The sequence below is a fragment of the Nycticebus coucang genome, chromosome 8, assembly GCF_027406575.1.
Source record: "Nycticebus coucang isolate mNycCou1 chromosome 8, mNycCou1.pri, whole genome shotgun sequence".
Lineage (NCBI taxonomy): Eukaryota > Metazoa > Chordata > Mammalia > Primates > Lorisidae > Nycticebus > Nycticebus coucang.
In genome coordinates this window covers 96184563-96209743 of record NC_069787.1, presented here as the reverse complement: position 1 = coordinate 96209743, position 25181 = coordinate 96184563, and the positions used below count along the sequence as shown (strand labels likewise).

General features: G+C 40.0%; 1 protein-coding gene and 1 pseudogene across 7 annotated transcripts in view; both read right to left on the bottom strand.

The window, feature by feature from the left end:
* The window catches only part of DOCK3 (dedicator of cytokinesis 3), an 899254-nt gene that overhangs the window by 520398 nt on the left and 353675 nt on the right, over nucleotides 1–25181 (bottom strand). The window lies entirely within an intron of this gene.
* LOC128592353 (L-lactate dehydrogenase B chain-like) lies at nucleotides 9627–24772 on the bottom strand (annotated as a pseudogene).

The following is a 25181-nucleotide window of genomic DNA, read 5'->3' as shown; positions in this document are numbered from 1 at the left end:
CATTTCCTCATTGGTCTCTTCAGACAGCAATCAGCTATATCTTCTGTTGAAATGTCTGTTTCTTCCAAGGTCCTTTCATACAATGTTTACTTTGGTCTCAAACTTTCATGAGAGGTTTTTTAATCTATTGCTGCTTAGCTGTCTGAAAGTATTGTGTGGGGTCTGCTGACCACGGGGAGTCACTGTATAAAGGTTTAGGAAAGGGAGTAGTCATCTAATCCAGTCCCACAGCTTTAAATACATATGTAATCTGATTGCTCTGAAATTGTTGTATCTGAACTTTACTTATTCACTCTGGACTCTTTTTTTATCCTGAAAAGATTAACAGAGTACAAATGTTGTTACAATCATGAATGTATAATGCTGAAATCAGGGCTTTTCTATGTACCTGTCAACAGACAAGTTTACATTGGACCCTACAGATAAATTTTTATCCCTCTCCGCTCTTCCACCTTCCCCCTTCTTAGTTTCCAATGTCCATTATGCCACTTTATGACCATACATATGCATCATTTACATTCCCCCATTAGTGAGAACATGTAGTGTTTGTTTTTCCATTCATAAGTATTTTATTTTCTTTGCAGCTATGGCAAATGGGCTTGAGTTCTTGATTTGGCTATTACGCTGCTACTAGTATATACAAATACTACTGAATTGCTCATCTCCAACTGCACCTCAGTGCACCAGACCTCAGCAAGGCTCCCAGATGTAACACAGTACCCCACAGGGTTCCTGGATGAATGGCTCTACACTGATTTAAATCACATTCAAATGTGAAGCGCTGGGGGGAGGAGACAAGAAGGCTGACTAAAGCCAGCTTTCCACAGAGGCTCCCATCCAGTAGGAGAGTTAAAGGACAGAAATTCAGCAAGTAACCTGGTGGATATGAGCTGCACTAAGAGAGAAGGTTGAAGAACGCACGTTGACCCCACTGAGCCAAGCTGCAACCACAAGGATACAAACAAAAGGTACAAAATCCATCACTAAGCAGACGGAAGTCCTCTCCCCCATGAGAACGGCTCAGAGTGCCCCATAAACAACCGGGCAGAGTTCAAAGGTCCTCCCACTACACTCCATGGGAGAGACCCTCTAAAAACTGGACCTACCTCCCCTACTAGGGTGCCACGGCGTCCTCCTGCCAGGCACAAAACTGTATAAACTGTATATTGTCTCTACCTGAAATTCTGAGCTCCCACACTCCCCTTCACTCACACTGAGGTCTGGAGGCCAGTCCCGGTCAGCGGAAAGGGGACCACACTGGAGTGGCAGTTCCCTGAGGCACAGTACAACAGCAGTATTTTGGTGACAATACGGCCAGGCATAAAACTGTGTAAAGCTGTGTGTGTTCTCTGCCCGCAACCCCAGGCTCCCAGCACTCCCCGCACTCCCCTCTGCTCTCACTCCAAGGTCTGGAGGCCTGTCCCCCAGGGGTCCAGACTCTTGGGTGATTGCTCGAGGGGTGTAGACAGTGCTGGGCTGCAGTCGGTTGGTGCAGACTCTGGGGTATGGGAGCTGAGAGAGGACGGTTGGCCAGAGGGGAGCTACACCGGAGCAGCAGTTGCCTGAGCCATAAAACAGCAGCCCTCTTTTGCTAGCAATACGGCTTACTACCAAATATTCTGAAGCCACACCCCCTGTCTCCCTGGGCAACCAGAGACTCTGAGTATAGGATTTGCCTCAGGAAACTCCAACTTGCAAACCAGGGAAACTACCACGGCGGGGCAGACCCAGAGGTCCGCTTTACTAAACCTAAGACACACCTGGCCCTCAGGGGATCACCAGCCTATAGACAATACAAGAGCAAAGACAAGCTGATTTGGAACTCAATTCAGCTTCTCTTCTGCAGGGGAACCGCAGAGTTGTTCTGTTCTCTTCTGTCAGTAACATTAATCAGGGGCGAGACTGGACCTGAGTGAAAATCCCCCAACCTTCATCAAGCGCCCGAGGTTGTCAGGCCTCACCTCCTCCTGCTACAGAGAGCTAGAGCGCAGCGGCCTGGCAGACTTTCTTGTGATTCAGGCAGGTGCAAACTCCTGGAGTCCTGGTTCACTACAGGCAACTGGGTTAGCCAACTGCAGGGCTATCAGTGACTGGGTGTGACAATGGTGCAAGGTGGGGAAGGCGGCAGCAACCTTCCCAGACTGATCGATTGGCTGCGAGGCTCCTCCTGACTCCACGCAGCACTGGAGCAAGCCACACCAGAGTAGTCACCAGCCCCTTGTGATCCAGTTCTCAGAGACCTCTTAAACTCTTTCACCCGACACAGGTGCAGACTGAGACAATTGATTTGGACTTTTTGAACTGAACCAATCGCCTGTAAGGACAAATCAGGTGGTGCCCTGGGTACATGGTGCTAGGAAGCTTTGATTTTTCTTTTCCAATTGTTTGCTGGTGGGGGGGTGACTTAATTGACTTCAATGCTGCTATTTCTCCACAGCTGAGACTTCAATCCAGAGTATCTGTTTCACTAGGGTCGAACAGAAACAAGACAGGACAACTTAGCCACACCACACCAGACAGGGCCCCAGTTTCTCAGGCCACAACACTGTACAGGCCCTCGACAAAGCCCCAGAGGAAAAAAATAAAGGGAGTAAAATAACCATGGGGCGGAATCAGACGAAAAACTCTGGTAACATCATAAACCAGCATAGATCAACGCCCCCAAGGAAAGATATGGCAGAATTAATTGAAGATCCTATTCATAAACAACTGGCTGAGATGTCAGAAATCAAATTCACAATTTGGATTGCAGACAAGATTAACAAAGTGGAATTAGCAATTCGAGGAGAAATTCAAAAGCTGTCTCAAGAATTTCATGAATTTAAAACACAAAACCACCAAAGACTTAAGACACACTGAAGCAAGAATTTGCAGCCCTCAAAGATACAAAAAATAAAGTAGAGTCCCTCAGCACCAGAAAGGAGCAAGCAGAAGAAAGGATTTCCGACACTGAAGATAAAGCCTTTGAACGCTCCCAAACTCTCAAAGAGGAAGAGAAATGGAGAGCAAAAATGGATCATTCTCTCAGACAGCTCTAGGATAATTCGAAGAAGGGCAATATCCGAATTACTGGAGATCCAGAAACAGATGAAGTGGCCTCGCTGGGCACAGGGGCCGTTCTGCATGAAATTATGAAAGAGAATTTTCCAGACATGCCTAGAGATTCTGGAATTCAGATAGCGGACAGCTTCAGAACCCCAGCACGACTCAACCCCAATAAGACATCCCCCAGGCATATCATAATTAACTTCACTAAAGTTAATATGAAGGAGAAAATCGTCAAAGCTGCCAGGAGAAAGAAAACCATTACCTTCAAAGGGAAGAATATCAGAATGACTGCAGGTCTCTACTAAAATTTTTCAAGCCAGAAGAGGGTGGTCACCGACTTTTAATCTCCTAAAGCAAAATAACTTTCAACCCCGGATCTTCTATCCAGCTAAATTGAGTTTCATTTATGATGGAGAAATTAAATACTTTAATGACATTCATATGTTGAAGAAATTTGCCATAACCGAACCAGCTCTTCAGGATATTCTGAGACCTGTCCTCCATGATGACCAACCCAATGCTATATCACAAAAGTAAACTCACTCAGAAACTACGGATCAAACTCCAATTTCCACACTGGCTAAAGGATTAAAAATGCCCACTGGACTTTTGAAAAACTCGATACCCAAAACTTCACCAAACTTATCAATATTCTCCATTAATGTGAACGGCTTAAACTGTCCTCTAAAGAGGCATAGGTTAGCTGACTGGATACAAAAAGTCAAGCCAGATATTTGCTGCATACAAGAGTCACATCTTAACTTAAAAGACAAATACAGACTCAGGGTGAAAGGATGGTCGTCCATATTTCAGGCAAATGGGAATCAGAAAAAAGCAGGTGTTGCAATTTTATTTGCAGATACAATACGCATTAAACCAACAAAAGTAAGGAAGGACAAGAATGGTCACTTCATATTTGTTAAGGGTAATACTCAATATGATGAGCTCTCAATTATTAATATCTATGCACCCAACCAGAATGCACCTCAATTTATAAGAGAAACTCTAACAGACATGAGTAACTTGATTTCCTCCAGCTCCATAATCGTCGGAGATTTCAACACTCCTTTGGCAGTGTTGGATCGATCCTCCAACAAGAAGCTGAGCAAACAAATCTTAGATTTAAACCGAACCATCAAACATTTGGATTTAGCAGACATCTACAGAACATTTCATCCCAACAAAACTGAATACACATACTTCTCATCAGCCCATGGAACTTACTCCAAAATCGATCGCATCTTAGGTCACAAGTCTAACCTCAGTATATTTAAAGGAACAGAAATTATTCCATGCATCTTCTAAGACAACCATGGAATAAAACTTGAGTTGAGTAACAACAGGAATCTGCATACTCATACAAAAACAAGGAAGTTAAATAACCTTATGCTGAATGATAGCTGGTGAGAGATGAGATTAAGAAAGAAATCGCCAATTTTTTGGAACAAAACAACAATGAAGACACGAACTATCAGAACCTCTGGGACACCGCAAAGGTAGTTCTAAGAGGAAAATTTATAGCACTGCAAGCCTTTCTCAAGAGAACGGAAAGGGAGGAAGTTAAACAACTTAATGGGACATCTCAAGCAACTGGAAAAGGAAGAACATTCCAACTCCAAACCCAGTAGAAGAAAAGATAACCAAAATTAGAGCAGAATTAAATGAAATTGAAAACAAAAGAATAATACAACAGATAAATAAATCAAAAAGCTGGTTTTTCGAAAAAGTCAATAAAATAGATAAACTTTTGGCCAATCTAATCAGGAAAAAAAGAGTAAAATCTCTAATCTCATCAATCAGAAATGACAAAGACGAAATAACAACAGACTCCTCAGAAATCCAAAAAATCCTTAATGAATATTACAAGAAACTGTATTCTCAGAAATATGAAAATCTGAAGGAAATTGACCCATACGTGGAAGCATGTCACCTTTCAAGACTTAGCTAGAATCAAGTGGAAATGTTGAACAGGCCCATATCAAATTTGGAAATAGTATCAACCATACAAAACTTCCCTAAAAAGAAAAGCCTGGGACCTGATGGTTTCGCATCAGAATTCTACCAAACTTTTAAAGAGGAATTAGTACATATATTACTCAACCTGTTCCAAAAGTTAGAAAAAGAAGGAAGACTACCCAACATGTTCTATGAAACAAACATCAACCTGATCCCCAAAAAAAGGAAAAGACCCAACAAGAAAAGAAAATTATAGACCAATATCACTAATGTATATAGATGCAAAAATATTCAACAAGATCCTAACAAACAGAATCCAGCAACACATCAAACAAATTATACATCATGACCAAGTTGGTTTTATCCCAGGTTCTCAAGGCTGCTTCAATATACGTAAATCTATAAATGTAATTCAGCACATAAACAAATTAAAAAACAAAGACCATATGATTCTCTCAAGCGATGCAGAAAAAGCTTTTGATAATATCCAGTATCCCTTCATGATCAGAACATTTAAGAAAATCGGTATAGATGGGACATTTCTTAAACTGAGAGACCATCTACAGCAAACCCACAGCCAATATCACATTGAATGGAGTTAAATTGGAATCATTTCCACTCAGATCAGGAACCAGACAAGGCTGCCCATTGTCTCCATTGCTTTTTAACACTGTAATGGAAGTTTTAGCCAATGCAATTAGGGAAGAAAAGGCAATCAAGGGTATCCATATAGGGTCAGAAGAGATCAAACTTTCGCTCTTCGCAGATGATATGATACTGTATCTAGAAAACACTAGGGACTCTATTACAAAACTCTTAGAAGTGATCAAGGAATACAGCAGCGTCTCAGGTTACAAAATCAACATTTATAAATCAGTAGCCTTTATATATACCAACAATATTCAAGTTGAAAAAACAGTTAAGGACTCTATCCCATTTACAGTAGTGCCAAAGAAGATGAAATATTTGGGAATATATCTAACAACGTGAAAGATCTCTATAAAGAGAACTATGAAACTCTAAGAAAAGAAATAGCTGAAAATGTTAACAAATGGAAAAACATACCATGCTCATGGCTGGGAAGAATCAACATTGTTAAAATGTCTACACTACCCAAAGCAATATATAATTTCAATGCAATTCCTATTAAAGCTCCACTGTCATACTTTAAAGATCTTGAAAAAACAATACTTTGTTTTATATGGTTTCAGAAAAAACCTCAAATAGCTAAGACATTACTCAGAAATAAGAAAAAAAGCAGGAGGAATTACACTACCAGACCTCAGACTATACTACAAATCGATAGTGATAAAAACAGCATGGTATTGGCACAAAAACAGAGAAGTGGATGTCTGGAACAGAACAGAGAACCAAGAGATGAATCCAGCTGCTTACCGTTATTTAATCTTTGACAAGCCAATTAAAAACATTCAGTGGAGAAAAGATTCCCCATTTAACAAATGGTGCTGGGTGAACTGGCTGGCAACCTATAGAAGACAGAAACTGGATCCACACCTTTCTCCATTAACTAAGATAGACTCTCAATGGATTAAAGATTTAAACTTAAGACATGAAACTATAAAAATACTAGAGGAGAGTGCAGGGAAAACCCTTGAGGAAATCGGTGTGGGCGAGTATTTTATGAGGAGGACCCCCCGGGTAATTGAAGCAGCTTTATAAATACACTACTGGGACTTGATCAAACTAAAAAGCTTCTGCACAGCCAAGAACACAGTAAGTAAAGCAAGCAGACAGCCCTCAGAATGGGAGAAGATATTTGCAGGTTATGTCTCCGACAAAGGTTTAATAACCAGAATCCACAGAGAACTCAAACACATGAGCAAGAATAGAACAAGGGATCCCATAGCAGGCTGGGCAAGGGATTTGAAGGCAAACTTCTCTGAAAAAGACAGGCGCGTGGCCTTCAGACATATGAAGAAATGCTCATCATCTTTTTTTTTTTTTTTTTTTGGTACAAAAGATTTTTATTGGCGAGGGAGGGATGCTGCAGAGCAGCACCAAGACAGAGAGAAAAGGAGCGAGAAGGGAGAAAAGAGAGATAGAGGAAAGGGAGAGGGGGAGAGAGGAGAGACAGAGAGAGAAAGAAGAGAGAGGAGGGGAGAGAGGGGAGAGAGAGGCTCATCATCTTTAATCATCAGAGAAATGCAAATGAAAACTACTTTGAGATACCACCTAACTCCAGTGAGACTAGCCTATATCACAAAATCCCAAGACCAGAGATGTTGGCGCAGATGTGGAAAAAAGGGAACACTTTTGCACTGCTGGTGGGAATGCAAATTAATACATTCCTTTTGGAAAGAGATATGGAGAACACTTAGAGATCTAAAAATAGATCTGCCATTCAATCCTGCAATCCCTCTATTGGGCATATACCCAGAAGACCAAAAAGAACATCATAACAAAGATATTTGTCCCAGAATGTTTATTGCAGCTCAATTCATAATTGCTAAGTCATGGAAGAAGCCCAAGTGCCCATCGATCCACAAATGGATTAATAAATTGTGGTACATGTACACCATGGAATATTATGCAGCCTTAAAGAAAGATGGAGACTTTACCTCTTTCATGTTTACATGGATGGAGCTGGAACATATTCTTCTTAGTAAAGTATCTCAAGAATGGAAGAAAAAGTACCCAATGTACTCAGCCCTACTATGAAACTAATTTAGGGTTTCACATGAAAGCTAAAACCCAGTTACAACCTAAGAATAGGGGGAAGGGGGAAAGGGAGGGGAGGGAGGGGGAGGTGGGTAGAGGGAAGGGGATTGGTGGGATTACACCAGTGGTGCATCTTACAAGGGTATATGTGAAACTTGGTAAACGATCTTTGAAGCTAGTGAATGATGCCCAATGATTATATCAATGTACACAGCTATGATTTAATAAAAAAAAAAGAAAGAAAGAAATACTACTGATTTGTGTACATTAATCTTGAAACATAACACTTCACTGAATTTATTTACTAACTCTAGAACTCTTTTGTAGGAGTCTTTAGGGTTTTCTCCATATAAAATTGTATCATCAGCAAATAGGGATAGTTTCACTTTTTTTTTCTCAAGGTTATGGCTGAATAGTAGTCCATGGTATATATATACCACAGTTTTTTTAATCCATTCAGATGTTGATGGGCACTTGGGTGGATTCCACATCTTGACAATTGTTGAGTTGAGCTGTAATAAACATTCTAGTGTAAATATCCTTATGGTAAAATAATTTTTTTCTAGGTATTCTGAGTAGATACCTAGTAATGGGGCATGGGGTCAAATGAAAGGTTTACTTTTAGCTCTTTAAGGACACTCCATACTTCTTTCCAGAGAGGCTGTATTAGTTTGCAATACTACTAGCAGTTAAAAGTGTTCCTTTCTCTCTACATCCACACCAACATCTGCAGCTTTGAGATTTTCTGATGTGGACTATTCTTATACCATCTGATCTTTGATAAACCAAACAAAAGCATACATGGGGGAAAAGAATCCCTATTTAATCAGTGGTGCTGGGAGAATTGGCTAGTCACATGAAAAAGACTGAAACTGGACCCACACCTTTTACCACTTACAAAAATTGACTCTTGCTGGATAAAAGATTTAAAATTTAAGGCATGAAATGATAAAAAGTCCTAGAATAAAATGTGGGGAAAACTCTTGAAAAAAATGAACTGGAAAAATATTTTATGAAGAAACTGCAGTAATACCAAAAATAAATAAATGATATTTGATCAAGATAAAAGCTTCTGCACAGCTAAGAGTGTAAGTATTAAAGCAAACAGACAGCCTTCAGAATGGGAGAAGACATTTGCATGCTACAAATATGACAAAGGGATAATAGTTAGAATCTACAGAGAACTCAAACTAATCAATAAGAAAATAACAATCCTATTTAGAAGTGGAGAAGAAACTTGAACTTCTTCTCAGAAGAAGACAGATGAATGGCCAAAAAACATATGAAGAAATGGTCATCATCCTTAATCATCAGAAAAATGTAAATCAAAACCACTCTGCAATATCACCTAACCCCTAAGAAACTTAAGTTTTGCAGGATACAAAATCCTTGATTGACAGTTACTATGTTTAAGAAGGTTAAAGATAGAACCTCATTCTCTTCTAGTTTGTAAAGTTTCCTCTGAAAAGTCTGTTAGTCTGATAGGATTTCCTTTTTAAGTTACTTGACACACTTGAAGTTTTTTCTCTTTCACTCTGACTTTGGCTAATCTAATGACTATGTGTCTTGGAGATGTCCTATTTGGAATAAATCTTACATAGCTTGATGCCCCTCTTGTATCTGGATGTCAAGATCTCTAACAACATCAAAAAGTTTTCCTCCATTATTGCCTCAGGTAGGTTTCCACACTTTTTGCTTTTCTTGCTTTGTCTTCTTCTCCTCCCTCAGAGTTACCTGTAATTCTTTTTCTCCCCCAAACTACAATAGTTAATTTTGTTTAAGGGTTCACATTGCAAGCATTAAATCAAGTCTGACCTTTGATTCTGTAAAGAAGATAAAAGTAAATTATGATTCATGTACACAGATGAAAACTAAAGGCTCAGGGTTAACCATATGGTAGTTTGTGAATTTCTACATCCTAGACCTCAATACTCACTGGTCTTTTAGGTCCTTCTGGATGTAACACAGTTATCTGCACTTTTCATACGCTGAGCAACCTCTTCATTCTTTAGGTTCTGATTCATAACACTGTATTAAAGCCTGAGCATTAATGATATATGGGCGTCTCAGGAAGATTTCATTCTCAATGCCATATAGCCCCTTCACCATTGTTCATACTAGATGAATCCTAGATAGATTTTTGAGCAGGTATTCAATAAGATCAGCTGCACTTAATTCAATGGCCCAATTAGTAAAACCTTTTATTTACTGACTTGATATGCACTCTCAAAAATCACCATATTTACTTCTTTCCAATTTTTACTATCATTGAATCCATTTCTGAATTCAATTTCTAGACAGAAACACCTTCCACATTTACTCTACTTTACACAGCCACAATTCAATCACCATGTTCACCCAAAATCCATCCCTGGCAGCTGCTAGGATGAATGCCAACTTTTTTAGCCATAAGAGAATGGAATCCAGCAGAATACAGATTAGACCCACTTCCAATCACAGAATGCTTGGGTAATCCACTTAGTTTCCAAGTAACATGTAAGAATGTCCACTGGATTAGAAATCATAATTATGATGCAATTGGGACTTCATTTGATAATATGAGGAATAATGAACTTGAAGACATCAAAATCAGGGTGGAGACAACATGGCTGACTGAAGCCAGCTTTCCACAGAGGCGCCCATCCAGAAGGAGAGTTAAAGGACAGAAATTTAGCAAGTAACTGGGTGGATTAGAGCTGTACAAAGAGAGAAGGTTGAAGAACGCACATCAACACCGCTGAGGCGAGCTGCGACCCCAAGGATGAAAACAAAAAGTACAAAATCCATCACCAAGCAGATGGGAGTCCCCTCCCCCATGAGAACAGCTCGGAGTGCCCCACCAAACAAATGAGCAGAGTTCAAAGGTCCTCCCACTACACTCCACGGGAGATACCCTCTAAGAACTGGACATATCTCCCCTACTTGGGTGCCACAGCATTCTCCTGCCAGGCATAAAACTGTACAAAACTGTATATATTCTCAACCTGCAACTCTAGAGCTCCCAGCACTCCCCTCCACTTTCACTCTGAGGTCTGGAGGCCTGTCCCCGAGGACTCCAGATTCTTGGGTGATTTCTCGAGAGGTGTGGACAGGGCCAAAACTGCAGCTGGTCAGTGCTGACTCTACGGCATGGGAGTGAGGAGAAGATGGTCGGCTGAGAGGGAACCACACCAGAGAGGCAGTGCCCAGAGGTGCAGCACAGCAGCGGTCTTTTGGCAATAACAGGGCTCACTCCTGGATATTCCAAAGCCACATCCCCTGTCTCCCTGGGCAACCAGAGGAGGCCGGGCATCGACTCAGGTGGAAACCACCACCGAACAGATCTGGGACACAAACGCAGGCCCCATGAGTAAAGTGTTTGCTTGAGGCGGTACCGGCCTGGGTGAAGCGTGGGGACTAGAAACGCACATGCAGAGCCGGGAAGTTCCCAGGCCAGGGCTGACACAGAGGACCGCTTTACTGAGCCTAAGATGCACCCGGCCCCGAGGGGATTGTCAGCCTATAGACGAAGGAAGACAGGTGGCTAGAACTGATAGATAACTGAATACAAACCTGCAGGAGCAAAGACAGGGCCTGAGGCACAGGTTCTGGGAACTCAAAACAGCTTCTCTTCTGCAGGGGAATTTAGCAGGGACAGAAACAGATTCCCACAAAGTTGATCTGTTCTGTTCTGTCAGTAACATCAATCAGGGGTGGGACTGGAACTAGTGAACACCCTCCAGCCTCCAGCAAGTGCCCGAGGTTGTCAGGCGTCACCTCCCCCTGCTACATAGAGGCAGAGCCCAGTGGCCTGTCTGAGCAGAAATAGATTTCCTTGTGATTCAGGCAGGTGCAAACCCCTGGAGTATCTGTTCACCACAGGCAACTGGGTTACAGCCCTGCAGGCAATCAGTGACTGGGTGTGACAGAGGTACAAGGTGGGAAGGAGGCATCAACCATCCCAGACTGATCTATTTGCTGGGTGGGTCCTCCTGACTTCACAGAGCACCGGAGCAACCGACATCTGAGTAGTCACCAGACCCCTGCGATCCAGTTGCCAGAGACTTTTTAAACTCTCCCAGCTGAGACAGGTGCTGACTCAGACAACTGATTTGGACCTTTGAACTGAGCCAATCACCCGAGGACTATTCAGGTGGTGCCCTGGGTGTGTGGTTGTAGGAAGGTTTGATTTTCCTTTTCCAATTGTTGCCTGTGGGGGGCAGGGTGAATTAATTGCTGGTATTTCTCCACAGCTCAGACTTCAACCCAGAGTAACTTTTTCACCAGGGTTGAACAGAGACCAGCTGAAAACAAGACAGAACCACTTAGCCCCACCACACCAAACAGGTCCCGAGTTTCTCAGGCCACAGCACTGCTGACAAAGCTCCAGGGGAAAAATCAAATGGTATAAAACAATCGTGGGGTGGAATCAGCGGAAAAACTTTGGTAACATGAATAATCAGAATACATCAATCCGTCCAAAGAAAAATTTGGCAGATGTAACGGAAGATCCCATTCATAAAGGACAAGCTGACATGTCAGAAATCGAACTCAGAATTTGGATTGCAAACAAGACTAATAGAATGGAGGAAAATTTGAAATTAGAAATTTGAGGAGCAATTCAAAAGTCGGAATTCGAGGAGAAATTCAAAAGTTGTCTCAAGAATTTAACGAATTTAAAGACAAAACCACCAAAGATTTTGACTCATTGAAGCAAGAATTTGCAGCTCTCAAAGATCTGAAAAATACAGTAGAAGCCCTCAGTAACAGAGTGGAGCAAGCAGAAGAAAGGATTTCTGACATTGAAGACAAACCCTTTGAATGTTCCCAAAAAAATCAAAGAGGAAGAGAAATGGAGAGCAAAAATGGATCATTCTCTCAGAGAGCTCTAGGATAATTTGAAGAAGGCTAATATCTGAATCATTGGTGCCGCACCCACGGCATATAGCCGTAGTGAGGCAGTGCTGTCCGCGTTACAGAACGACGGGAAGGTGGTTTGTGCTCCCCGGAGCTTTGCCCCCAGCGCCCCCAGTATGCACAGCATCAGAAATGTTGCCTAGCATACTCAGTTACCCGCTTAAGTTTAAAGACTGTGGCGTCTACTCATGTGTTTGTCATCCTGTACCAGAAGTCTGTTTGTTCTGATAAATTGTCAATATGTACTTTCCTAAGAATGAGCACAATGCACTACTAATCCAGATAGAGCACAGCCTTGTGAGCTGCTAAACTCAGTGGCACCAACAATGAGCACATAAAGATGTTTTCCCACCAGTGAGCTAAGACGATAAGCCCAAGGACATGAAATACAAATTATCTACATAAGTTACAAAGTCACTGAAACACATCCACCCACCATAAAGTCCTGTTCAGAACATCTTGTTTCACCAATTGTCACGCATAATAAAAATCAATAGGAAAAATAATACTTGTCAAGGAATTTACTCTAAATCAAAATTATAATTATCAATAACAATAAAATCAAATAGTAAATGTAAAATTAGTCAAGCATTAACATAAAGAAGATGTCAAGCTGTTCTAAAAAGATAATAAGAAACTGAGATAGGAGAAAGCGGGCAGAGTTAACTAATAACCGCCACCCTCCGGAAGCGGAACGTTAAAACATAACATAACAAACATAACACCCTCCAGAAACGGAACGTTAAAACATAACAATGCATGATAAATCACACTTGTAAACGCAAAGATAACCCGCACACGTAAGCAAAAAGATTGCATTATGTAAGCTCTGTAAAAATGTATAAATACCAACATGTGTACCCAATAAATTCACAGCTGCATACTCCACCCGTGGTGTGCCAGACTGTCTTTCCTGCGCCGACCTCTCAACTTTCCTCGTTCCTTCTCCCTGCACTCCCTCGGACTGAAGGCCACCGACAGGGCGGTCCGTTGCAGGTGGCGCCTCGAACAGGGACCTGAAGGACAGGCCACCGACTGAGCAGTCCGTAGCAGGTGGCGCCTCGAACAGGGACCTGAAGGACAGGTAATCTTCTCTCTCTTTCTTTCTTTTTCAAGGTTGAGGGCGGCTCTCACCAGGGAGCTGCAGTCCCGCCGGTAAAGGCTGACCGGTTAAGTGTGAGCAATCAGCAGGTACCATGGGGCACGCATTAACCAAGGATATTAAAGCATGCATGGATGCCTCACCAGCGATAGTCCAAAGTATGGCCTATGCTGCAGCAATGCAAGGACAGAAATTCAGCACCTATATTAAAAATACCTTCAATAAGGGAGGTAACGGGCCGAGAGCTCCTGCTGACACTTGCTACAATTGTGGCAAGCCAGGTCACATGCAGAAGGACTGTAAACAGTCCCATGCCAATAAGCCGAGGGGGGAACCGCCCGGCTTATGCCCTCGTTATAAAAAGGGGCGACATTGGAAAAATGAATGTAAATCAAGGTTTCATAAGGATGGAACCCCCTTGAATGACAAGGGAGACACTGATTCTGAGGATCAGGAAGTACAAAAGTCAAAAAACTAAACAGGGGGCATTCTCCCAGCCCTGACCCCAAGGGAGATCGTGCCGCACTGCAGGGCATGCAGCAACCATCCACTTTAAATCCTCAGGCACCTAAATTTACTATTCATGACCTTTCACGGGGCACTCCTAGAAGTGCAGGTTTAAATTTAACAAGTGAAAAGAATGTCTTATTATCCAAATGGGACGGTGTTACTTTAATCCCCACTGCAATGAAAGGGCAACTTTTGCCTGGAACGGTTGGAATTATAATTAGTAGAAGTTCAAATTATACTAAAAACTTTGAAGTTATTCCAGGAGTAGTTAACTCAGATTCAGAAAAGACAACGCAGAAGGAGGCGCCAGCAGCTACTACAAGATCTCACCCGCCGCTTGAAGAAAATGAAAGTACACTCACCGATAACAAACAAAACCACCGGGTGCATTTCCACTGGCTCCAAGACAGCTAAAAAAGCCCAGCAGAGAAGGAAGCTGGGGGCCCCCCTGCCCTTCGTGGGGCGGGCCTGCCTCCCAAGTGTTACAGCCCCCAGACAGCAGCACTGGCAGAATCCCAAGGGTGAGATTTAGAACCTTTATTATTGGCCCTTTGCCACTAGTAATTTGTATAAATAAGAAAAATATTTTTACAAACTGAATCTTTGTCAACGGATAAAATTCTTGCCTTTTAAACCTTCTAATTATCAGTTTAGCTGAGTGAATAAGTGACTTCATAGTAAACCAGGATCCTGTTTAGTGGAAAGTGAGTTTTTAAGAGTAAGAGAAATTAAACAGAAAGGAGAATGACATTGTGTAAAGAAAGAATCTTGTGTGATAAATTTTGTCCTGAAACAGAATAGTTATGTAAGAAAGTAAAAGGCAGGGCAAAAGTTCAAGAAAGTTTAGAATGTTTGTAGATGGTCTGTGCAGGTTAAATGAAACTCATAAAAGAGAATTTATGAAAGAATTTACATGTGATCCAGTTGACTATGTATTTCCTTTAAAATCTTTTAACTTGTAAAAATAACTAATTGTATTGCGTCCTTTAATATTCAACATGATAAACAAGTAAATGTTATGTTAATTATAAAAAAACCTTCTTATGTAATATTACCTGTAAATCTACAAAGCAATCCATAGTATGATAATACAGCATTACAAGTGTTAAAAACACTTAATGAATTAATTAGACCTAAAAAATTTGTAACAGCTTTAATTTTAGACATTACAACTTTAATTTCTATAATCACTACTTTTGCTGTAGCTACTACAGCTTTAGTGCAACAAATGCATACAACATACTATGTCAATACTCTTGGCAATAATATAACTTTAACATTAATGACACAAGCTAATATAGATAATAAGCTTAAAACTAAATTAAATGTGTTAAAAAAGATAGTCTTAACTTTAGGTCAGAACATTAAGTACATACAACAGAAACTACAAACAAAATGTCACTCAACATTTCAAGCCATTTGCATTACACCTTTACCATATAATGTATCTAATTCATGGAACAAAGTACAAACACATCTTCAAGGTGTCTAGAGAGACAATAATATAACACATAATTTACACAGCTTACAACAAGATATTACAGCCATGAGTCAAACTCATTTACCAATAACTTCTCTTAACACATTGGCTCAATCTCTAACTAATGGGTTTAAAGCACTCAATCCTCTTAACTGGATCCAGTATATTGTGCTCATAACCATTATTAATTATTTGTTATTTTGTGTTGTGTTGTTGTTACCATGTCTCATACAGTATCTGTTTTCCTCTATTAACTCTATACGCCAAGAAGTCTTTGAACTGCGGTTTAAAAACAAAAAAGGGGGAAATGCCGCACCCACGGCATATAGCCGTAGTGAGGCAGTGCTGTCCGCGTTACAGAACGACGGGAAGGTGGTTTGTGCTCCCCGGAGCTTTGCCCCCAGCGCCCCCAGTATGCACAGCATCAGAAATGTTGCCTAGCATACTCAGTTACCCGCTTAAGTTTAAAGACTGTGGCGTCTACTCATGTGTTTGTCATCCTGTACCAGAAGTCTGTTTGTTCTGATAAATTGTCAATATGTACTTTCCTAAGAATGAGCACAATGCACTACTAATCCAGATAGAGCACAGCCTTGTGAGCTGCTAAACTCAGTGGCACCAACAATGAGCACATAAAGATGTTTTCCCACCAGTGAGCTAAGACGATAAGCCCAAGGACATGAAATACAAATTATCTACATAAGTTACAAAGTCACTGAAACACATCCACCCACCATAAAGTCCTGTTCAGAACATCTTGTTTCACCAATTGTCACGCATAATAAAAATCAATAGGAAAAATAATACTTGTCAAGGAATTTACTCTAAATCAAAATTATAATTATCAATAACAATAAAATCAAATAGTAAATGTAAAATTAGTCAAGCATTAACATAAAGAAGATGTCAAGCTGTTCTAAAAAGATAATAAGAAACTGAGATAGGAGAAAGCGGGCAGAGTTAACTAATAACCGCCACCCTCCGGAAGCGGAACGTTAAAACATAACATAACAAACATAACACCCTCCGGAAACGGAACGTTAAAACATAACAATGCATGATAAATCACACTTGTAAACGCAAAGATAACCCACACACGTAAGCAAAAAGATTGCATTATGTAAGCTCTGTAAAAATGTATAAATACCAACATGTGTACCCAATAAATTCACAGCTACATACTCCACCCGTGGTGTGCCAGACTGTCTTTCCTGCGCCGACCTCTCAACTTTCCTCGTTCCTTCTCCCTGCACTCCCTCGGACTGAAGGCCACCGACAGGGCGGTCCGTTGCAGGTGGCGCCTCGAACAGGGACCTGAAGGACAGGCCACCGACTGAGCAGTCCGTAGCACATTGGAATCCCTGAAAGTGATAAAGTGGCCTTCCAAGGCACAGAGGCCCTTCTCCATGAAATTATGAAAGAGAATTTTCCAGACATGCCAAGAGATTCTGAAATTCAGATAGCACACAGTTTCAGAACTCCAGCATGACTCAATCCGAATATGACATCCCCGAATATGGCATATAATAATTAACTTCACTAAAGTTAATATGAAGGGGAAAATTTTGAAAGCAGCCAGGCGTTAAGAAATCCATTACCTATAAAGGGAAGAATATAAGAATGACTGCAGATCTCTCTGCTGAAATCTTTCAAGCCAAAAGAGACTGGTCATCAACTTTTAATCTCCTAAAACAAAATAACTTTCAATCCTGGATCCTGGATCCACTAAACTGAGTTTCATTTATGATGGAGAAATTAAATACTTTAATGAAATTCATATGTTGAAGAAATTTGCCATAACCAAACCAGCTCTTCAGGATATTCTCAGACCTATCCTCCATAATAACCAGCCCAATCCTCTACCACAAAAGTAAACTCACTCAGAAACTAATGATCAAACTCCAAAATCCACAGTGGCAAAAGGATTAAAAATGTCCAGTGGACTTTCAAAAAACTCGCTACCCAAAATTTTACCAGACTTATCAATATTCTCCATTAATGAGAATGGCTTATACTGTCCTCTAAAGAGGCATGGGTTAGCTGACTGGATACAAACACTCAGGCCAGATATTTGCTGCATACAAGAGTCACATCGTACCATAAAAGTAAATACAGACTCAGGGTGAAAGGATGGTCGTCCATATTCAGGGAAATAGTAATAAGAAAAAAGCAGGTGCTGCAATTCTATTTGCAGATACAATAGGCTTTAAACCAACAAAAGTAAGGAAGGATAAGAATGGTCACTTCATATTTGTTAAGGGTAATACTCAATATGATGAGATTTCATATTAATATATATGCACCCAACCAGAATGCACCTCAATTTGTAAGAGAAACTCTAACAGACATGAGCAACTTGATCTCCTCCAGCTCCATAATAGTCAGAGATTTCAACACTCCCTTGGCAGTGTTGGATAGATCCTCCAACAAGAAGCTTGAGCAAAGAAATTTTAGATTTAAACCTATCCATCCAACATTTGGATTTGCAAACATCTACAGAACATTTCATCCCAGCAAAACTGAATACACATACTTCTCATCAGCCCACGGAACATACTCCAAAATCGATCACATCTTAGGTCACAAGTCTAACCTCAGTAAATTTAAAGGAATAGAAATATTTCCTTGCATCTTCTCGGACCACCATGGAATAAAAGTTGAACTCAGTACGGCGGCACCTATGTCTCAGTCGGTAAGGCGCCAGCCCCATATACCGAGGGTGGCGGGTTCAAACCCAGCCCTGGCCAAACTGCAACAAAACAATAGCCAGGTGTTGTGGCGGGCGCCTGTAGTCCCAGCTGCTCGGGAGGCTGAGGCAAGAGAATCGCTTCAGCCCAGGAGTTGGAGGTTGCTGTGAGCTGTGTGAGGCCACAGCACTCTACTAAGGGCCATAAAGTGAGACTCTGTCTCTACAAAAAAAAAAAAAAAAAGTTGAACTCAGTAACAACAGGAATCTGCACACTCATACAACAGCATGGAAGTTAAATAACCTTATGCTCAATGGTAGTTGGGTCAGAGATGAGATTAAGAAGGAAATTGCCAAATTTTTGGAACAAAACGACAATGAAGACACGAATTATCAGAACCTCTGGGATACCGCAAAGGCAGTCCTAAGAGGTAAATTTATAGCACTGCAAGCCTTCCTCAAGAGAACAAAAAGAGACAAAGTTAACAACTTAATGGGACATCTCAAGCAACTGGAAAAGGAAGAACATTCCGACTCCAAACAAAGTAGAGGAAAAGAAATAACGAAAATTAGAGCAGAATTAAATGAAATTGAAAACAAAACAATTATACAACAGATCAATAAATCAAAAAGTTGGTTTTTTGAAAAGGTAAATAAAACAGATGAACCTTTGGCTAAACTAACAGGAAAAAAAGAGTAAAATCTCTAATTTCATCAATGAGAAACAACAAAGACGAAATAACAACAGACTCCCCAGAAATTCAAAAAACTCTTAATGAATATTACAAGAAACTTTATTCTCAGAAATATGAAAATCGGAAGGAAATTGACCAATACTTGGAAGCACGTCACCTTCCAAAACTTAGAAAGTATCAAGTGGAAATGTTGAACAGGTCCTTATCAAGTTCTTAAATAGCATCAAGGATACAAAATCTCCCTAAAAAGCAAAGCCCGGGACCAGATGGCTTCATGTCAGAATTCTACCAAACCTTTAAAGAAGAATTAGTACCTAAATTACTCAACCTGTTCCAAAATGTAGAAAAAGAAGTAAGACTACTCAACACATTCTATGAAGCAAACATCACCCTGATCACCAAACCAGGAAAAGATACAAGAAAATAAAATTATAGATCAATATCACTAATGAATATAGAAGCAAAAATATTCACAAGATCCTAACAAACAGAATCCAGAAACACATCAAACAAATTATACATTATGACCACATCAGTTTTATCCCAGGGTCTCAAGGCTGGTTCAATATACGTAAACCTATAAGTATAATTCAGCACATAAACAAATTAAAAAACAAAGACCATATGATTTTCTCAATTGATGCAGAAAAAGCTTTTGATATTTCCAGCATCACTTCCTGATCAGAACACTAAATAAAATTGGTACAGAGGGACATTTCTTAAACTGATAGAGGCCATCTACAGCAAACCCACAGCCAACATCGTATTGAATGGAGTTAAATTGAAATCATTTCCACTCAGATCAGGAACCAGACAAGGCTGCCCATTGTCTCCACTGCTCTTTAACATTGTAATGGAAGTTTTAGCCACTGCAATTAGGGAAGAAAAGGTGATCAAGGGTATCCATATAGGGTCAGAAGAGATCAAACTTTCGCTCTTCGCAGATGATATGATTGTATATCGGGAAAACACCAGGGAATCTACTACAAAACTGTTAAAATTGATCAAGGAATACAGCAGCGTCTTACATAAGAAAATCAACATTCATAAATCGGTAGCCTTTATATATACCAACAATAGTCAAGCTGAAAAAACAGTTAAGGACTCTATTCCATTCAGTAGTGCCAAAAAAGACGAAATATTTGGGAGTTTATCTAACAACGTGAAAGATCTCTATAAAGAGAACTATGAAACTCTAAGAAAAGAAATAGCTGAAAATATTAACAAATGGAAAAACATACCATGCTCATGGCTGGGAAGAATCAACATTGTTAAAATATCCATACTACCCAAAGCAATATACAATTTTAATGCAATCCCTTTTAAAGCTCCACTGTCATACTTTAAAGATCTTGAAAAAATAATACTTCTTTTATATGGAATCAAAAAAAAACCTCAAAGTGCCAAGACATTACTCAGAAATAAAAAAAAAAGCAGGAGGAATCACGCTACCATACTTGAGACTATACTATAAATCCATAGTGATCAAAACAGCATGGTACTGCCATAAAAACAGAGAGACAGATGTCTGGAACAGAATAGAGAACCAAGAGATGAATCCAGTTACTTACCGTTATTTGATCTTTGACAAGCCAATTAAAAACATTCAGTGGGGAAAAGATTCCCTATTTAACAAATGGTGCCAGGTGACCTGGCTGGCAACCTGTAGAAGATTGAAACTGGACCCACACCTTTCACCGTTAACTAAGATAGATTCTCACTGGATTAAAGATTTAAACTTAAGGCATGAAACTATAAAAATACTAGAAGAGAGTGCAGGGAAAACCCTTGAAGAAATCGGTCTGGGCGAGTATTTTATGAGGAGGACCTCCCAGGCATTTGAAGCAGCTTCAAAAATACACTACTGGGACTTGATCAAACTAAAAAGCTTCTGCACAGCCAAGAACACAGTAAGTAAAGCAAGCAGACAGCCCTCAGAATGGGAGAGGATATTTGCAGTTATGTCTCCAACAAAGGTTTAATAACCAGAAACCACAGAGAATTCAAACGTATAAGCAAGAAAAGAACAAGTGATCCCATTGCAGGCTGGGCAAGGGAATTAAAGAGAAACTTCTCTGTAGAAGACAGGCGCACGGCCTACAGACATATGAAAAATGCTCAACATCTTTAATCATCAGAGAAATGCAAATCAAAACTACTTTGAGATATCATCTAACTCCAGTAAGATTAGCCCATATCACAAAATCCTAAGACCAGAGATATTGGCGTGTATGTGGAGAAAAGGGAACACTTCTACACTGCTAATGGGAATGCAAATTAATACACTCCTTTTGGAAAGATATTTGGAGAACACTTAGAGATCTAAAAATAGATCTGCCATTCAATTCTATAATTCCTCTACTAGGTATATACCCAGAAGACCAAAAATCACATTATAACAAAGATATTTGTACCAGAATGTTTATTGCAGCCCAATTCATAATTGCTAATTCATGGGAAAAGCCCAAGTGCCCATTGATCCACGAATGGATTAATAAATTGTGGTATATGTACACCATGGAATATTATACAGCCTTAAAGAAAGATGGAGACTTTACCTCTTTCATTTACATGGATGGAGCTGGAACATATTCTTCTTAGTAAAGTATCTCAAGAATGAAAGAAAAAATATCCAATGTACTCATCCCTACTATGAAACTAATTTATGGCTTTCATATGAAAGCTATAACCCAGTTATAACCTAAGAATAAGGGGAAGGGGGAAAGGGAAGGGAGGGAGGGGGGAGGGGTCGGAGGGAGGGAGATTGGTGGGATTACACCAGCGGTGCATCTTACAAGGGTATATGTGAAAGTCAGTACATGTAGAATGTAAATGTCTTAACACAATAACCAAGAAAATGCCAGGGAGGCTATTTTAACCAGTGTGATGAAAATGTGTCAAACGGTCTATAAATCCAGTGTATGGTGCCCCATGATCGCCTTAATGTACACAGCTATGATTTAATAATTAAAAATAATGATAATAAAGACATTATATTCTTTTCCTATCTTATGTTGTACATTGTCTGACATAATGATTTTTCTGTTCTACTCCAACGATGGAAGATGTCCAACAGATTTAATTTTTGTGTGTTTATTTGCCTACTCTGCGTTGGGACCTATCTAATGCATTTCTTCTTGTAGTACAATCTCTAGCCAACAGATAGTGCAGGTTGTACTCTTTATGTTTCTCAAAAAGCTATGTGTTTGTTTATTTTATTTTATTTTTTTTTTGAGACAGAGTCTCATTATGTCGCCCTTGGTAGAGTGCCATGGTGTCACAGTTCACAACAACCTCAAACTCTTAGACTTAAGGACTTCTCTTGCCTCAACTTCCCAAGTAGCTGGGACTACAGGCACCCACCACAATGCCCAGCTATTTTTTTTTTTTTGCAGTTGTCATTGTTGTTTAGCTGGCCCAGGCTGGTTTCCAACCTGTCAGCCTCAATGTACATGGCTGGCCCCGTTACCACTGTGGTATGGGCGCTGAGCCAGGAGGCCATGTGTTTTGATGTGAATAGCTGATCTTTTGTTCTATTCATATGGTTATGCCAGGCATAACCATAAGTTGTAAGTTGTATAAATGACAATGATATTGCATCATGAATTTTTGAGCACAGTGAGGTTGAAGGAGAGTTTAGATGAAAGTGAGCATGAAGAAACTCTTCCTGTATGCGCTGATATTAGTTCCAGTGAATCTGTAGTGATGAAAAAGAATTTGACAATAATATGCAACCTGTAACAAGTAGCTGTACAGTTTATCATGATGGTGATAGAGATCTTATACAGTTCCTCTACTCTGTAACACAACAGGGATTCAACCTTTCTTAAGGTACTCAGCCAAAAACAGAACTTGAATATTTCAGCTCTTCTTCTCAGATGATCTTTTTGGTGAGATTGTGACTGTGACAAATAATGCATGCAGCAGAAAAAATACATAAGGTGACTCCACTAACAAAATACTCAACATGGCATGAGTGGAAGGATGTTTCACTGAAAGAAATGAAGGAGTTGGGTGGTGCCTGTGGCTCAAAGGAGTAGTCTGCTGGCCCCATATGCTGGAGGTGGCAGGTTCAAACCCAGCCCTGGCCAAAAACTGTAAAACAAAAAAAAAAAGAAAGAAAGAAAGAAAAGAAAAAGAAGGATTCTTTGGTGTAATACTGAACATGCATCTGAATTTGAAGGCACAATTACTTGACTATTTTACCAACGACTGGCTAGACTAAATCCCATTCTTTAAGGATGTTTTCTCTGGTCTCTGTTTTTTCCCAAACACTTGGATGCTACATTTAGTTCCTTCTGTCACAGCTCAAGGGAGTGTGCATATCCAAGGGAGCAAGGTGAAGAATGTTAGTGAGTATATTGACAATAACTACAAAGAACTTTATGTACCAGGAAGAAATATTGCTATAGATGAGAGCACAATATGTTTGAAATGAAGGATTCAATTCAAGTGCTACAATCCAAAGAAGCCTACAAAGTGGGGACTACAAAATTTTTGCCTGTGTGATTCGGAAAATGGTCATGTGTTTTCTCACATTTCCTATTATGGCAAGACAACAACAGAAAGTCTCACTCATCTCGATTTGCCATTTATGTCTCAAATAGTGATTCATATGGCACAAGTTTGGAAGCACTTGTGAGTGTACCACATGTACACTGACAGGTTCTACATGAGATTTCAACTTGCTCGGGAATTGCATAAAATGAAAATATATATTATAGGAACAGTTAGGGCTTCTCAGAAGGATTTTCTAAGTGATCTGAAAAAGAAGAAACTTTAGAAATGTTAATTATGTGCCTATCAATGTGGTATGAAAATGATGTGCCTCTCATTCCATGACAAGAAGTTAGTGACAATGTTAAGTACATTCTTTGGCCCTCAAACATAGTTGATCACTTGTTATAGGAAGAAATAGCCTGTTCAATTCAAGAAATTGACAATTTTTTAGAATACACAAAGTTTATGGGAAGAGTAGACAGAGTTGATCAATACTGTGGATGTTATGGATTTACAAGGAGGTCTTGCCAATGGTGAGAAAAAATATTCTTTTGGCTGATGAAAGTTATGAACAGTTACCTCCTATACTCATTAGATAAGAAAAAGGCTAAATGGGAAGGTGCATTTTACATTGAAAAATGAAAAAAAGTCAACAACACATTGTATGGTTTGCCACAGAAGAAATGAGAAATGTGGAAGGAGAGAAACCATTTTCTACTGGGAGACCTGCAAGAGGAATCGTGGACTTCATCCTGGAGATTGCTTCAAAAGTCCCACACTCAAAAAAATTATGAACAAAAATCAATGAAAACATTTTAATTATTTTACATAACCTAAAATAGATAATAAAATCATCAGGTGATTACAAGTGATCCACCGATCTCTTTCCTGCCCCAAATAAGTAAGAACTGGGGAGTATGGAGGTGGCAGAAAAACTGGATTAGAAAGGGCTAACATTTCTCTGTACCCTATTTAGATAACTCTCCCCATCTTCCTGACAGATGCCAGTAGTTACCACCACAACCTTAGAATTGGCGGTTACAGAGTAATCCTTATCTGCCACAATTTTAGGTACCTGAAGAAATAAGTTCCCATGCTGCAGATCCATCACTTGTCTTTTAAGCTTATCTTCTGAAACATCCACAAGAGCCAGTATCAGGCAGAGACTTTCTCAGAACACTGATAGCACACACCATAGCAATTTGTTCAACACCATCATAGTGATTTCATTGTTTGGGATCCTTAGGAGTTACCATTGTGTACAGGAGAGAAAACACTCTCAAGCCTGCTGTAATAGTTATGTGAAGACAATGTTAGCAGTGTGTGTCTCAAAGATTTTGTTCACTCTTCTTGATTCTTTTTTCTCCATTTTTGACTAACTGGGTTAATTTGACAGGCTTATCTTCAAGCTCTGAAATTATTTCTTCTGCTTGGTCTAGTCTGCTTTGAAAGTTTCCTCGCATTATGAAGTTCCCTCTTTCATTTTCATATATTCTGTTATGCTTTTTCTTTTTTTTTTTTTTTTTTTTGTAGAGACAGAGTCTCACTTTATGGCCCTCGGTAGAGTGCCGTGGCCTCACACAGCTCACAGCAACCTCCCACTCCTGGGCTTAAGCGATTCTCTTGCCT